This window comes from Hordeum vulgare, chromosome 2H (genome assembly GCF_904849725.1).
Source record: "Hordeum vulgare subsp. vulgare chromosome 2H, MorexV3_pseudomolecules_assembly, whole genome shotgun sequence".
Classification (NCBI taxonomy): domain Eukaryota; kingdom Viridiplantae; phylum Streptophyta; class Magnoliopsida; order Poales; family Poaceae; genus Hordeum; species Hordeum vulgare.
This window is the reverse complement of record NC_058519.1, coordinates 96360849-96374372: the sequence shown is the minus strand read 5'-3', so window position 1 is coordinate 96374372 and position 13524 is coordinate 96360849. Positions and strand designations below refer to the sequence as shown.

The 13524-nt window shown below is 46.0% G+C and overlaps 1 non-coding gene across 1 annotated transcript; it reads left to right on the top strand.

The window, feature by feature from the left end:
* Positions 1–896: 896 nt before the first annotated feature.
* On the top strand, positions 897–977 carry TRNAL-AAG. The gene has a single exon. It is a non-coding gene; the product is annotated as a tRNA-Leu (tRNA).
* Positions 978–13524: the final 12547 nt, after the last annotated feature.

The following is a 13524-nucleotide window of genomic DNA, read 5'->3' as shown; positions in this document are numbered from 1 at the left end:
TTTTGTCGGGTCCAAGTTACGACCGGTATTGATTGAGTTGTACCCTTTGTGTTGGCCCCTTTCGGATTTTTGCCTAGTTTCATGGAAAAACTTGGCATCTCTCTATATAAACCATCTTTTTCGTCTGAAATGAACAAAACAGTGCTCCTGTCTATTCCTTAAAAAAAAGAATAACGCATAATGGAAATACTAAGGACAAAAACACTTCCATTTTCTGAAGTAAAACTACGTTGCACTCGTGCAGAGGACATGGTTTGAAAACAGGCTGTCCGTGCACTTAAGAAGCTGAACTCTGGGATTTTCTTTTCCTTTTAGAGAAGCTGTGGGATCTTATGTCGATTGGAACTGGTGCACTTAAGAAGCTGAACTCGTGGGATTTCCTTTTTCTTTTAAAATAATTGTGGGATCTTATGTCGATTGAAACTGGTGTTGGCACGCAGACATGACAACACCGCTTGCTCGTGTTACAAACTATTTCCTTCGTTTCTATTTTTTTTAAAGATTCAACTATGAACTACATACAAATTATGTCTATACATATATCCTATGTAGTCCACAGTGAAATGTTTAGAAATACAAATATTTAGGAACGGAGGGAGTAGCGAGGTCTAACCTAGCCTTCATTGTTCACATGAGTACTAACAACGCATGTGCGTACCACTCACACGCCCTTCTTCACTGGTTGCACCGGTAGATGATGTTGGTTCAAGAGTGCCCAAACACCTGTGCTCTCTGTATTAAGACAAATACACCGGTAGAAATCTTTTCCATTCCACCAAAAGCATTGTGTGTCTCTACGATATACTGTTGCTTTTGCAAGGCGCCGCGCCAGTTAGCTTGGCTTCCCAAAAGGTGCAAATATGATTTATAAATGCAAATACAGAAGAAGAACAGTTGATCAGATGGCCGAGTTGGTCTAAGGCGCCAGATTAAGGCTCTGGTCCGAAAGGGCGTGGGTTCAAATCCCACTCTAGTCATTTTCTTTTTCGTAACTATTTTTTCATAACACAATTTCTGGCATGATAATTTGCCTGGGCAGAGACCGCAGGATACATAAAGAAGACAGCATGGTATGGTACAAAGGAACATGCACACACGCACGTTTTGAAAGTTAGACCATTAGAGTCGTAATGTATAAATATTGTTCCTTAACAGCATCTTCAACAGAAGTGATGACAACGTTCGAATAGCGTTTTAACGCGCGCGGACATATGATATTTTTTCACGCTATGTCAAATTTAGCCCGTCATCGTAAAACTTCAGCACATGTCACCAAAGCCTCCTATGGCAGCTCACATGCCACTCAAGCCTTTCATGGCAGCTCCCATGCCGCTGAAGCCTCCCATGTTTGGTCCCATGCATCATATGCCCATCATTTTTTGGGAACAAGAGTTTATCACGAAGAGAGTTGATGTACTTCTTTTGCCTATCATCCGAAAGGGCGTGGGTTCAAATCCCACTCTGGTCATTTTCTTTTTCGTAACTATTTTTTCATAACACAATTTCTGGCACGATACTTTGCCTGGGCAGAGACCGCATGATTTCTTCCGTTGGCTACATAAAGAAGACAGCATGGTACGGTACAAAGGAACATGCACACACGCACGTTCCGAAAGTTAGACCATTAGAGTCGTAATGTATAAATATTGTTCCTTAACAGCATCTTCAACAGAAGTGATGACAACGTTCGAATAGCGTTTTAACGCGCGCGGACATATGATATTTTTTCACGCTATGTCAAATTTAGCCCGTCATTGTAAAACTTCAGCACATGTCACCAAAGCCTCCTATGGCAGCTCACATGCCACTCAAGCCTTTCATGGCAGCTCCCATGCCGCTGAAGCCTCCCATGTTTGGTCCCATGCATCATATGCCCATCATTTTTTGGGAACAAGAGTTTATCACGAAGAGAGTTGATGTACTTCTTTTGCCTATCATCGAAATTAGACGTGTCCATGGAGAAGAGGTGCTTCTCATATTCCAACAATCTAGCTTGCTCCTTCATGGCCAATTTCTTCTTCTCCAATGCCACCTTCCTCTCCTTGGCTGCCACCCTCCTCTCCTCGTTTGCTTTCTTTCTTGCCATCACAATAGCCTTCATAGCATTCATTACGTCATCATCTTCTCCCTTCTTCTTCTTCTTCTTCTTCTTCTATTTTGCTTGTCCACATGGTCTTTTTGGCTTGGAGCACGAAACCAATTTGGTGTAGGGCTCCTCTTGACGCCATCACTTGATGCCTCCTCCTCATCATCATCTAAGACCACCGCATCAAGATTGCCTTTCTTGGTCTCCTCCTCATCATCATGTTTCTTCCATTTCTCGTCATCCTTCAACACTTCGTAGCAATGGGGCAACACATATGCACTCTCTCTTAACCTTGCCTTTCTTGGTCTTCTTTTCTTCTCCTCAACACATGCTTTGTGCAATATTATCCTACAAACAAAAGAACAAGTTATCACTTGAAAACAAAAGATGAAGCATGAACATGAAACATAAAAAAATGTCACCTACCCTATCTCTATCATTAGTGCCGCTTGGGTTTATCTTATCAACCGACGTCATTGTCACCGACCACCATTGACAATCTCTGTTGATCGTCGACCACCAGGAGCAAAGAGATCTACCAGTGTGCTCAATTCCACTCTCGTTTTTTTGCATCAAAGTACTCCTTTATCCTAACGTAGCTCTAGTTTGGTCACACGCAACGATGGTATCCATAGACACATTCAACCATGTCTTGCATAGCAAGATGTCTTTGTCCACGGTCTAGTTGTACGCCCTTCCTCTCAGTGCATCAAGCATACCCTCACCCTCCTCATCCACTTCATATTCATGATCATCTTGATGTACTTCATTGATTTGAGACCAATGAAAATTGTTGGAGCCAACACCCATAGTTGAAAAATACATATCATCATTGAAACTACAAAGTGTGATAACTAATCGAGCTATCCATATGTACACATTTCTAGCAACAACAAAAAAAGAAAAAAATCACCTTGCGGGCATTTCATCGAACAACATTTGCGCATAGGCCGTCGGCGTAGCAAATTGCAAGTCCTTGGGCGCTTCGGGCGGTGGAGGTGGGCCCGAAGTCGCTGCTGGTTTATTCTTGGCCACCACTTTCTTCTTCTTTTGGGCCACCACCGCCCATCGGTGGCTTGGAGATGGAGCTCCTCCAAGTTCGTCCGGGGTGCCATGAAAAAGCCACACACAAGACCGGTGATTAGAGTCGGTGCTCTGGCGGCGGTGAAACCGGAGGTCAACCCCGTGCAAGGGTTTGACGCGGCGGCGGCTCCGACAACGGATGGGTGACGAGCGTAAGGAGGGGTTGGAGGGATGTCGGTGCGGCCGTCCATCACTGGAATTTCGTGGAAACAGGCGTGGGGCGGGGCGCAGACGGGCGCGACCAGAGCATTCATGCGGCGATTGGTGGTTCACACACGAGATTCGCTTGTCCAGTGCGCTGGAGCGAGGGCACCCCATATGATGCGTGCGATGCAGTTTTCCCAGCGTGCTGGTGCCTATTTACCGCGTGCGACATTATAGTGTGGTTGCTGCATCGCTGCTTTCGCCAAGGCATGCGATATACGGCCAATATTTTCAGGGCGCGACTTATTTAGCGCCTTTGTTGGAGATGCTCTAAACGCCCGCGGACATGACAGGGGCGCATCTGTTTTGACCCCTCATTTTTTCTTGTATCCAACCACAACCCCTAGTTTGACCCCTCACTTTTTCATACATTTCATCGAACACTTTGTGGGTGGCATCACGAGTGCACACCCGGAACATAAACATGCCACAACAAGGAGAAGAGGCGTGGACACGGCCACAGCCACAAACACGGCGCGCGGGCACGGCCACGACGCGGGCATGGCCACGACCATGATGCGGGCCCGAGGCGAGGCCATGTCGTGAAGCGCGGGCGCGGCAGACGCACGGCCACAACGAGGATGGGAGCGCGAAGCTCGGCCATGGCGGGCGGGAGCTTCGGCTCGGTCGTGAGCTCTGGCCGGGGCGACGAATGTGTGTGGTTGCATGTGGGACAGGGTTCAAGAGCTATGACGTGGAGCAGATGCCCGGGCATGACCGGACAACCTCATATCATCATCATATTTAAGACGGGGTTGAGGGGTGCCGATTAGTTCGAACGTATAGGGATGAAATAAGGCGTGTGGTTGGGTCATTTTTTAGGACACTGATCGAACACGTGTTTCACACATTCAGGATAAAATGGAGGGTCGTGCTATAGATCCTCTTAGGGTGTGTTTGATAGCCTGCACGAAGGGTGCATGAGGGAAGTAATTCCCTTCTCAACCCACTTTTTTCTATTTGGTAGGATGTATGAGCTCTATTCAGCATGGTTCATGTGATGCAAAAAGGGCCCGTAGCATGGATCCCGAGCGAACGGACGATCACCGTTCACTGCTCATCGTGGCTCCTAAGGCCCATCCCACATGTACCCTCCTCGACCAACTAGGTATGAACGATCTCTCGAACCCCTCGAAAAGACTGACCTAACCCTGCGGGTGGTACTACCGCCTAGTACTACCGCAAAGACCGACCACAAAAGTGTTCGCACTTTCGAGCAGCAGTACAGGCCAGCGGTACCAGCAGAGCACTACCGTCGGCTTGGGCGGTACTACCGGTGATAAGAGGTAGTACCGCTCCTCCTCGGAGTGGTACTACCGCTTGGAACAGAGAACATTCCCAGAACTGTCATAACTTTCGCAAATGAGCTCCGAATTGAGCAAACTCAAGCTTGCTGCATCCAGGACGACAAGAACTATCCAAACAGCAACAAGAAACCTTAAGAACATGCAGTTACGAAAATTCCAGTGAGATAGAGATGTGAGACCTCTATGAATGAAGAACCGGCAAAAACTTCCAACATCGAAAACATCATAGAAGATGCATATGGACTCTGTTTTCGATGAACTCGAGCTTGTAATGAAGATGACCAAGAAATATGATGCAAGGATGCAAATGGTTTGGGCTCTCAATGAACGATATAATCAAGCTACTCACTTGAGATCCCCCTTGAAAGTACGACAATCTATCCTAAAACAAAACAAAACCGTGTACCCTTAACATCGGGGGTGATGCACCGCATCACATGTCGAAGAAGACTCGTCCGGAAACACAATAAGCTAGCAGTTCAACAGATGCGTTTGTAAACCCGACACCCACACGCCCGGTAGGGACCCTGTAAGGGTGCGCGGTGGCTATGGGCTGCCCTAGGTCGGCCTGAGCTCCCCTAGGACCTCGTGGATTCGCTGCCCTCTAATCTTGAAGAATGTCGAAGGACAACAAGAAGCTACAAAGGAGAGGGATAAAACATAGATGAATACAAAAAAGTACTAAATTGGTTTTTTCGATTCTGTGTTGTTCAATCGACCGTTACCTATCATCTACACTTATGAGGCATCTCGATTTCATGTACAAGAAAAGGCTCCAAATCCCATCCAAATCTTTCCAAAATTAACCGAACTTGGATTTAGGTAAGTCTGAGATAAAAATTCGGTTTTTGGGTCTGACAGACTGCAAACGACGTCAGCTAAAGATGAGTCGAAAGTGTTGTGTTGAATCTTTTTTGATTCGAGGGTGTCTTGAAGGCCGAACCCCTGGCCCGACCTATCAGACATGTGGTGTCTCATGCGTTGGGTAAGTAGCATAAATTCAAAATTTTCCTACGCCATATTCAGATCTTCCTATGGAGAGACCAGCAACGAGAGACGGGTGAGTGCATCTTCATACCTTTCAAGATCTCTAAGCGGAAGCGTTGCAAGAACGTGGTTGACGGAGTCGTACACGCGGCGATTCAGATCGCGGTGTGATTCCGATCTAGTGCCGAACCACGGCACCTCCGCGTTCAACACACGTGCAGCCCGGTGACGTCTCCTGCACCTTGATCCAGCAAGGAGGAGGGAGAGGTTGGGGAATATATCCGGCACCACGACGGCGTGGTGTCGATGGAGAGACGAGGTCTCCCGGCAGGGCTTCGCCATGCACCGTGGGAGAGGAGGAAGGAGGGAACCAGGGCTGCGCCGAGGGAGATGGAAAACTCTATCCAAAACAGACCCAAAACCCTCTCTATATATAGGAGGAGGGGAGGGGGTGTGCCACCCCTAGGGTTCTCGCCCTAGGTGGTGCGGCAGCCCCCCCAGATGGGAGGTGCGGCGGCCAGGACAGGGAGAGGGAGTGGCGCACCCCTAGGTGGGCCTTAGGCCCACCAGCGCCTAGGGTTTGCCCTCTCTCCACCTCTTGCGCCTTGCGCCTCTATGTGGGAGGCGCACCGGCCCACTTTGGGCTGGTTGCCCTCCACCTTTTGGCCCACGCTACCTCTTGGGGCTGGTGGCCCCTCCCGGTGGACCCCCGGAACCATTTCCGGTGGTCCTGGTGGTCCCGGTACGCTACATCAGAGGTGACGTCTGTGATCTCATCCAGGAGTCCGAACATCCTTCGGTAACCTCGTATAACAATTCCCTATAACCCTAGCGTCATCGAACCTTAAGTGTGTAGACCCTACGGGTTTGGGAAGCATGCAGACATGACTGAGACACTCTCCGGCCAATAACCATCAGCGGGATCTGGATACCCATGGCGGCTCCCACATGTTCCACGATGATATCATTGGATGAACCACGATGTTAAGGGTTCAATCAATCCCGTATACAATTCCCTTTGTCTGTCGGTATAGAACTTGCGCGAGATTCGATCGTCGGTATACCTATACCTTGTTCAATCTTGTTACCAGTAAGTCTCTTTACTCGTTTCGTAGCACGTCATCCTAGGACTAACTCCTTAGTCACATTGAGCTCATGATGATGTTCTACCGAGTGGGCCCAGAGATACCTCTCCGTCACGCGGAGTGACAAATCCCGATCTCGATTCATACCAACCCAACAGACACTTTCAGAGGTACCCGTAGTGCACCTTTATAGTCACCCAGCTACGTTGTGACGTTTGATACACCCAAAGCACTCCTACGGTATCCGAGAGTTGCACAATCTCACGGTCGAAGGAAAAGACACTTGAAGTTAGAAAAGCTTTAGCATACGAACAATACGATCTAGTGCTATGTCACGCCCAAGATGCGACCCTATCCTCAATTTGGCACGAGGGCCTCGTCAGGGATAGAAGCGCATCTCGTCGTGTCGCAAGAATGGATATCATTACAAGTACATGTACTGAAAAGAAGAGTTATATATATAGAATTGGCTTACACTCGCCACAAGCTACATCAGAGTCACAACAGTACAATACACAACATCATGAAGAAGAGCAGGGTCCGACTACGGACGAAAACAAACGAGAAAAGAAGAACGATGTCCATCCTTGCTATCCCAGGCTGCCGGCCTCGAACCCATCCTAGATCGATGAAGAAGAAGAAGAAGAAGAAGAAGTAGAAGCAACTCCAAATGAACAATCAACGCGCTCGCGTAAAAAACCTTTAACTATACCTGCAACTGGTGTTGTAGTAATTTGTGAGCCACAGGGGACTCAGCTATCTCATTTCCACAGGTATCAAGACTAGCAAAGCTTATTTGGTGAGACATGGTTAAGTGGTGAGGTTGCAGCAGCGGCTAAGCATATATATATGGTGCTAATTTACGAGTACAAAAAAATAGAGGGGGAAGATCTACGCACAACGGACGTGGCTACTGATGATCAAATGAATGATCCTGAACACCTACCGATGTCAGACATAACCCCACCGTGTCATCGATCGGAGAAAGATCTCACGAAAGAGACAGTCACGGTTACGCACAGAGTTGGCATATTTTAATTAAGTTAACTTCAAGTTATCTAGAACCAGTTTTAAACAAATTTCCACGTTGCCACATAACCACGGGCACGGCTTTCCGAAATATTTAACCCTGCAGGGGTGCTCCAACTAGTCCATCACAAATTACCACATGCCGCATAGATATCCTCGATCACGACACTCGCGATCTCGTCGGATTTCTTAGTGGAAAACCTCAACTCTGAGATTACCCAAAGCATCACCGGAATCCCGATGCACAAGATATCTCGTCAATGGTAAAAATAATCCAGCAAGGTCGCCCGGCATGTCGACGACCCCGGTAGGAGCCGCGTATCTCATTCTCAGGACACGACGGATGAGCGACGCATACGGTGGCCTAATAGAAATCACCCAAGTTGCGCTGTGTTGGCCCCGCACAGTGCTCTATTTTGGACCAGCACCATCAACACTGGTTCTCCTTGTATTATGTAGAATTACTCCTCGGTTAGCGCTAACTCCCTATGCATTTCAGTTTTATCAGAATTATTATGTTGGGCAAATGTAGAACCAATGTTGGGCCTTGCTAGACCAGCTTTAATCTAAAACGAATTATCAAGGGGGTCCCCATAACAACCTCGATCGTGTTAGGAGCGCTCAATTATGGAACATAACACTGGTAGCCGAAACTAAGGGGGGCAAAGGTGGAACAAAACACCAGGCTAGAAAGGCCAAGCCTTCCACCGTTTACCAAGTATATAGGTGCATTAAATTAAATAGCATTTAATAGGGTGATATGACAAGGAACCCATGTTTTCACATGGAAGCAACTACACCTGCAACTAGCAACGCTAACACAGGGTTAAGCAAGCGGTAACATAGCCAATCAGTGGTTTGCTAGGTTGAACAGGTTGAAGGTTTTCATGGCATTGTTGAGAGGCTGATATTTAACATGTTGTAGGCAATGAGACATAATTGATAGAAGCGATAAAACTAGCATGGAAATGATAGTAATGGTATCTGGGGAAATGGTCATCTTACCTAAGATCCCGCTTGGAAGAAGAATGCCTCCGTGAAGCAGACGAATCGATGTAGTCAAACGGGTCCTCACAATCCGGCACGCTGCGGAACTCTATCGAGACGAAGCAAACCGGAAACACAAATCACCACACGGAATTCACCACACGATGCACAACACATATGATGCACGAGTAGCTGAATACATGCAAGTCACGGCATGACAATTCACAACACTCAAACACTACACATTAAGTGAAGTTCAATATGCAACGAGTTGCATATTGACGAAACTCCACGTTTATCTATTTAGTTCTATCCCGATTAGGTACAAGCCAATATTAAATGTGGTTAAACATGGCAAGAGGTGAAGTGTAATTAAACTACACAACCCAGCATTTTAAATGAGGTCGGAAATGACATATAGCACCTCCGAGACGACCTCACATGTTAATTTACAATTCTGTCCAGATATGAACTAACACACTTAATTAGTTGTTAAACAACTAAACGAATAGGTTCTCGTGATTCTACATGTTGTTACAATCAATTTACACATAAAGATCATCTCCAACAGAGCTACGGTTCAAAAGTTACAAGCACCGCAAGATATGATGGCATGAATGCAATATGTGTGCAACGACGGTCACGAGCACTTCAAAACATACAACCAGCAAGATAAAATGAAACTACACAAGATTCTAAGCAACTTTCATATAGGACACGATCAAAACGGAGCTACGGTTCAAAAACTACGAGCAAAACAAAAAATCACTACAATCTGCCAAAATCAGCCACATGGCATTTTCTACATCCCACAACTACGAGCTACACAACTCCAATCTACTCAACCAAGGCATGAAACGATAGAGGGCAAGAAACACTACAACAAACAACTAACAACAACTAGCATGGCATCATGGATCACTAGGGAAAGAAGTCACAAAATGGCATCTCACACACTATTTCAGACTTAGTGAAAATAACACTTCATGAAAGTGCAGTTTTCGATCTGAAGGCATATTGACAGTAGCAAAACCATAAGCTACGGGACTCCAAATGGCATGAAAATTCACAACATGCTAGAGAATCACAAGGTCTACAACTTACTCCATTGGACCAACCTCAAAAGAGCTACAGATCACAAGATACAAGCAAGACAAGACAGCAACAAAATATAACAGATCTCAGACTTAGAAATATTTCAGCTCCTCCAAATCAGCACTATTTCTAGAAACTTGAGAGCAAGCAAACCACACCTAAACATGCATGCTACTGCAACTAAAAATACCAGGGGCTAGATTAAACATCAAGGAACAACTCCCTAGTTGATAACTTGATCATAGCACACACGGAATAAAACCTACAAAATAGACAAGAGGCCAACATGGCAAAATATCGCGTGAACTAACTTGCTCAAAAGCTAGAACTCCCCAAAACATATAAAACGTGTGGGGTTTTAACACAAAAATATTAGCACACGTAAATGCGAGATAATAAGCTATACGCGGAAAAATAAACTAGCGGCAAACCCTACACTCAAAAATACCGACGTTTACTCTAAAATAGATGGCAAGAGGCTTCCTAAAACATGAACATTTCTACTACGGCATACGAGCAATCTCGAGACGCACGAGAAATTATTGCGGGGCGAAACCTATAGAAACATCACGTTAATCTATGCATTTGGCACGCTAAACCATGTCAAACAATTATGTAAGTAGTGAAATCGTTTTCTATGCGAAATTCTAGCCAAGATACATATGCTACACGCCGCGAACCGATTTACGGTTGAAAAGTTACGGGAGTTTTATTATAGGTCTAAATCCTGAAAAAAGAACTAAATTCGGAAAATCCCTAAATTACCTATTGGGCCTACCAAGCGCAACCTAACAAAATTGTGCACATGCGAAAGAAAAAGAAAAAAAAATGCTGGGGGGAGGGGTCTCACCACAGGCCTTCGGGCTGGTTGGGAAGGGAGGTGAGACTTGGGCCTGGAGGCGGCCGAAGGAGCCTGCTCAGCTTGGAGGGAAGCCTGGCTCAGGTCATCTTGTGGGGAGGCCGAGCGAGACCCACGCGCGAGGCTGCGGTTGCTCGAACCGTCGTCCTCCTCGGGCAGGGGTCCGGCGGCGGCATGGACTCCAGGGAACGCGACGGCGCGGCGGAGGCCGAGAGCGGCGGGGAACAGCGGCGCGGGACCGAACTGGTCGTCCGGGATCCATTCCCGACAACGACAGCGGTGGCTGAGGCGGGGAACGACGACATCGAAACTGCGTCAATGGGTTCCTCGCAGGGAAGGGAGAGAGAGATCGTTTGAGGGGAAGAATAAGAGAGCCGGACGAGGAAAGGAGAGACACGGGGCGCGGGGAGGCTTGCCTGGGTCGGGAGCGCCGGCGGCGGAGGCAGAGGAGGGAGGGAGGAGAGAGAGAGTGGGAGAGGCTAGGGTTTCGCACGGATTTCAAGGAGAGAGGGGGTTGGCTGCCCCAAAAAATAGGAGGGGGTCTATTTATAGAGAAAAGGGGGGCTAGGTTAACCGGATTTGCGTTCCGGATCCAACCGTGCGGTCGGAGTCGGATAATTCCGAACGCGGGAACGGTTACGAGGCCGTGTAGAGGGGATATCCGGAGACAATAGGGAGAACGGGCGGCGCGGCAACGATTTTAAAACACCGACAACCGTCCCACGGTAGACCGAATATGGTGCCGCTACGGTCGACCGTTCGGGTACCACACGAACTCCGATCGCGACGAAATTCGACAGGCATCTAGCAATAACTAATCACGACCGCATGCCAAGTTTCACCTTGATCAGAGAAAGTTTTCAACACACTTTTAAAACAGGGTTCGAACGATGTCGCGGGCGCGTGCGTGTGTGGTCGGGCTCAGAACGGACAACGACGAGAACCGGCAACTAACAACGGATGCAACTTTTGAAAACTGGCGGCAATGGGTTGCCCATGCACTACAGATGATGCGAATGATGCGATGATGATGCGACAAAATAAAATATACACACGACGAAAATGGAATAGAAGGGGAATCTTCTGGAACGTCGGCATCGGGCTGTCACAACTCTCCTACACTACAAGAGGATCTCGCCCTGAGATCCAAGAATGAAAGAGTGGAGGATGAGAAAGCAAGAGGTAAAAACTTAGTCGCTACTTTGACAAACGAGTGAAACCAACGATCCTTGAAATGCAAAGAGATGAGGAATGGTATGAGAAAGAAGCAAGAATTCATGGAAAATTTCGGCAGCACTTCGGTAGGAAAATGGGACAAAAAAGTTTGATAAGATGGAAGAATTAGACAATATTCATAACAAACAACTAAATAGAACAAGGGAACACCATGATCTTGGTAGAACAACATAATAAACCCAAAAGAGCAACATCACGATGCCTTCGGAACAATAGAATGGGAACTAGCTCATCCGAAAGAAGAGAATGAAGAAAAGAATGACAACTATTATCTCAAATGAACTTGGCAAGCACCCTTGCGAGAAGAATTGACGGAGTTGTTGGAAAAACAACAACAAAAAGAACAAGATAGTAGTGGGCTTATGGAAACCTTTCAAACTAATGAAGTGACAACCAGCCACTAACAGAAACAAGGATTGTTCGGGAGAAACAATATATGAACAATTTCTTACACCAAGAGGATACATTAAGAACTTGGATTAATTACAAGTACCATAATAGCAACAATCCATAGGAAAAGCTTTAGGTGAAATCCAAACCAAGATAGCTCAATGAAGAAATCATGGGTTGAAACATATCTCAAGATCATAGAATTGGTGGGTTATTTATGTCATTCTTGAAAGGAAAACTCTTCGAGTCTCCTACACTAACAAGAATGCTATAATACCACCTCAAAGGATAAAGGAAGAACAGATGCACTTGGAAATGCAAGATAAGAAAACTTGAGGTTCTCCAATAAGAATCTTGAAGAACACTTTGAGAATGAATTTACATCATGAGCCGCTCCGGAAGAAGAATTGAAATATCTTGGAAAAAGGAAGAATAAGAATAAGAATTATGTTATGCTTATCCTTCATCAAGTTTAATTGATGACAAGCAACGGATTTAGCATACCACTTATTATTCTTGAAAGAAACTTGAAGAGAGAGATAGGTAAGCACCACTTGAAGCACAATTGAAGGAAGCACCGGTAAGAATTCACAATTGAATGGGGATACCAAGAATTAATGGAGATACATGAGAATGAAGAGATCATGATCCACCTGAAATAAAACTAGAACAAGGCACCGAATAACCGAGATACGAACGAAGAGACAACAATGGAGAAGAATTGAGGATGAAAGCTGAAAGCTGAGAACAAAGAATCTTCTAAAAAGATGTCCTCCGGAGGATCAAGAAATGAACACGACACACAAATGCATCGGATAGCAAGAAATAGATTACTCATGACTGACAACAATTCAAGATAATGCCACAAAGTTGAAACGATGAATTTCCAAGAGAATAGACCAAGATTTGAGAGAAACACTCCTTCGAATTTGCAAGGTGAGAATGATGACGAGAAACAACACCAACAATTACTGAGACACTCCGGAACAAAGAAGAATGAAAGGTTGAGCCAAATATGAGAATTAATTCGAATAGATTTTGGAGAAGGGATATGACTGATGAAATTCATACTTACGTCATAGTTGAAAAGAATTAATGATCTCCGGGAAAAGATTAAAAGAGCCAGGAAAGATCCTGGGAAAGAACCTGTGGGTTATGGACCCACTCAAAGAAACC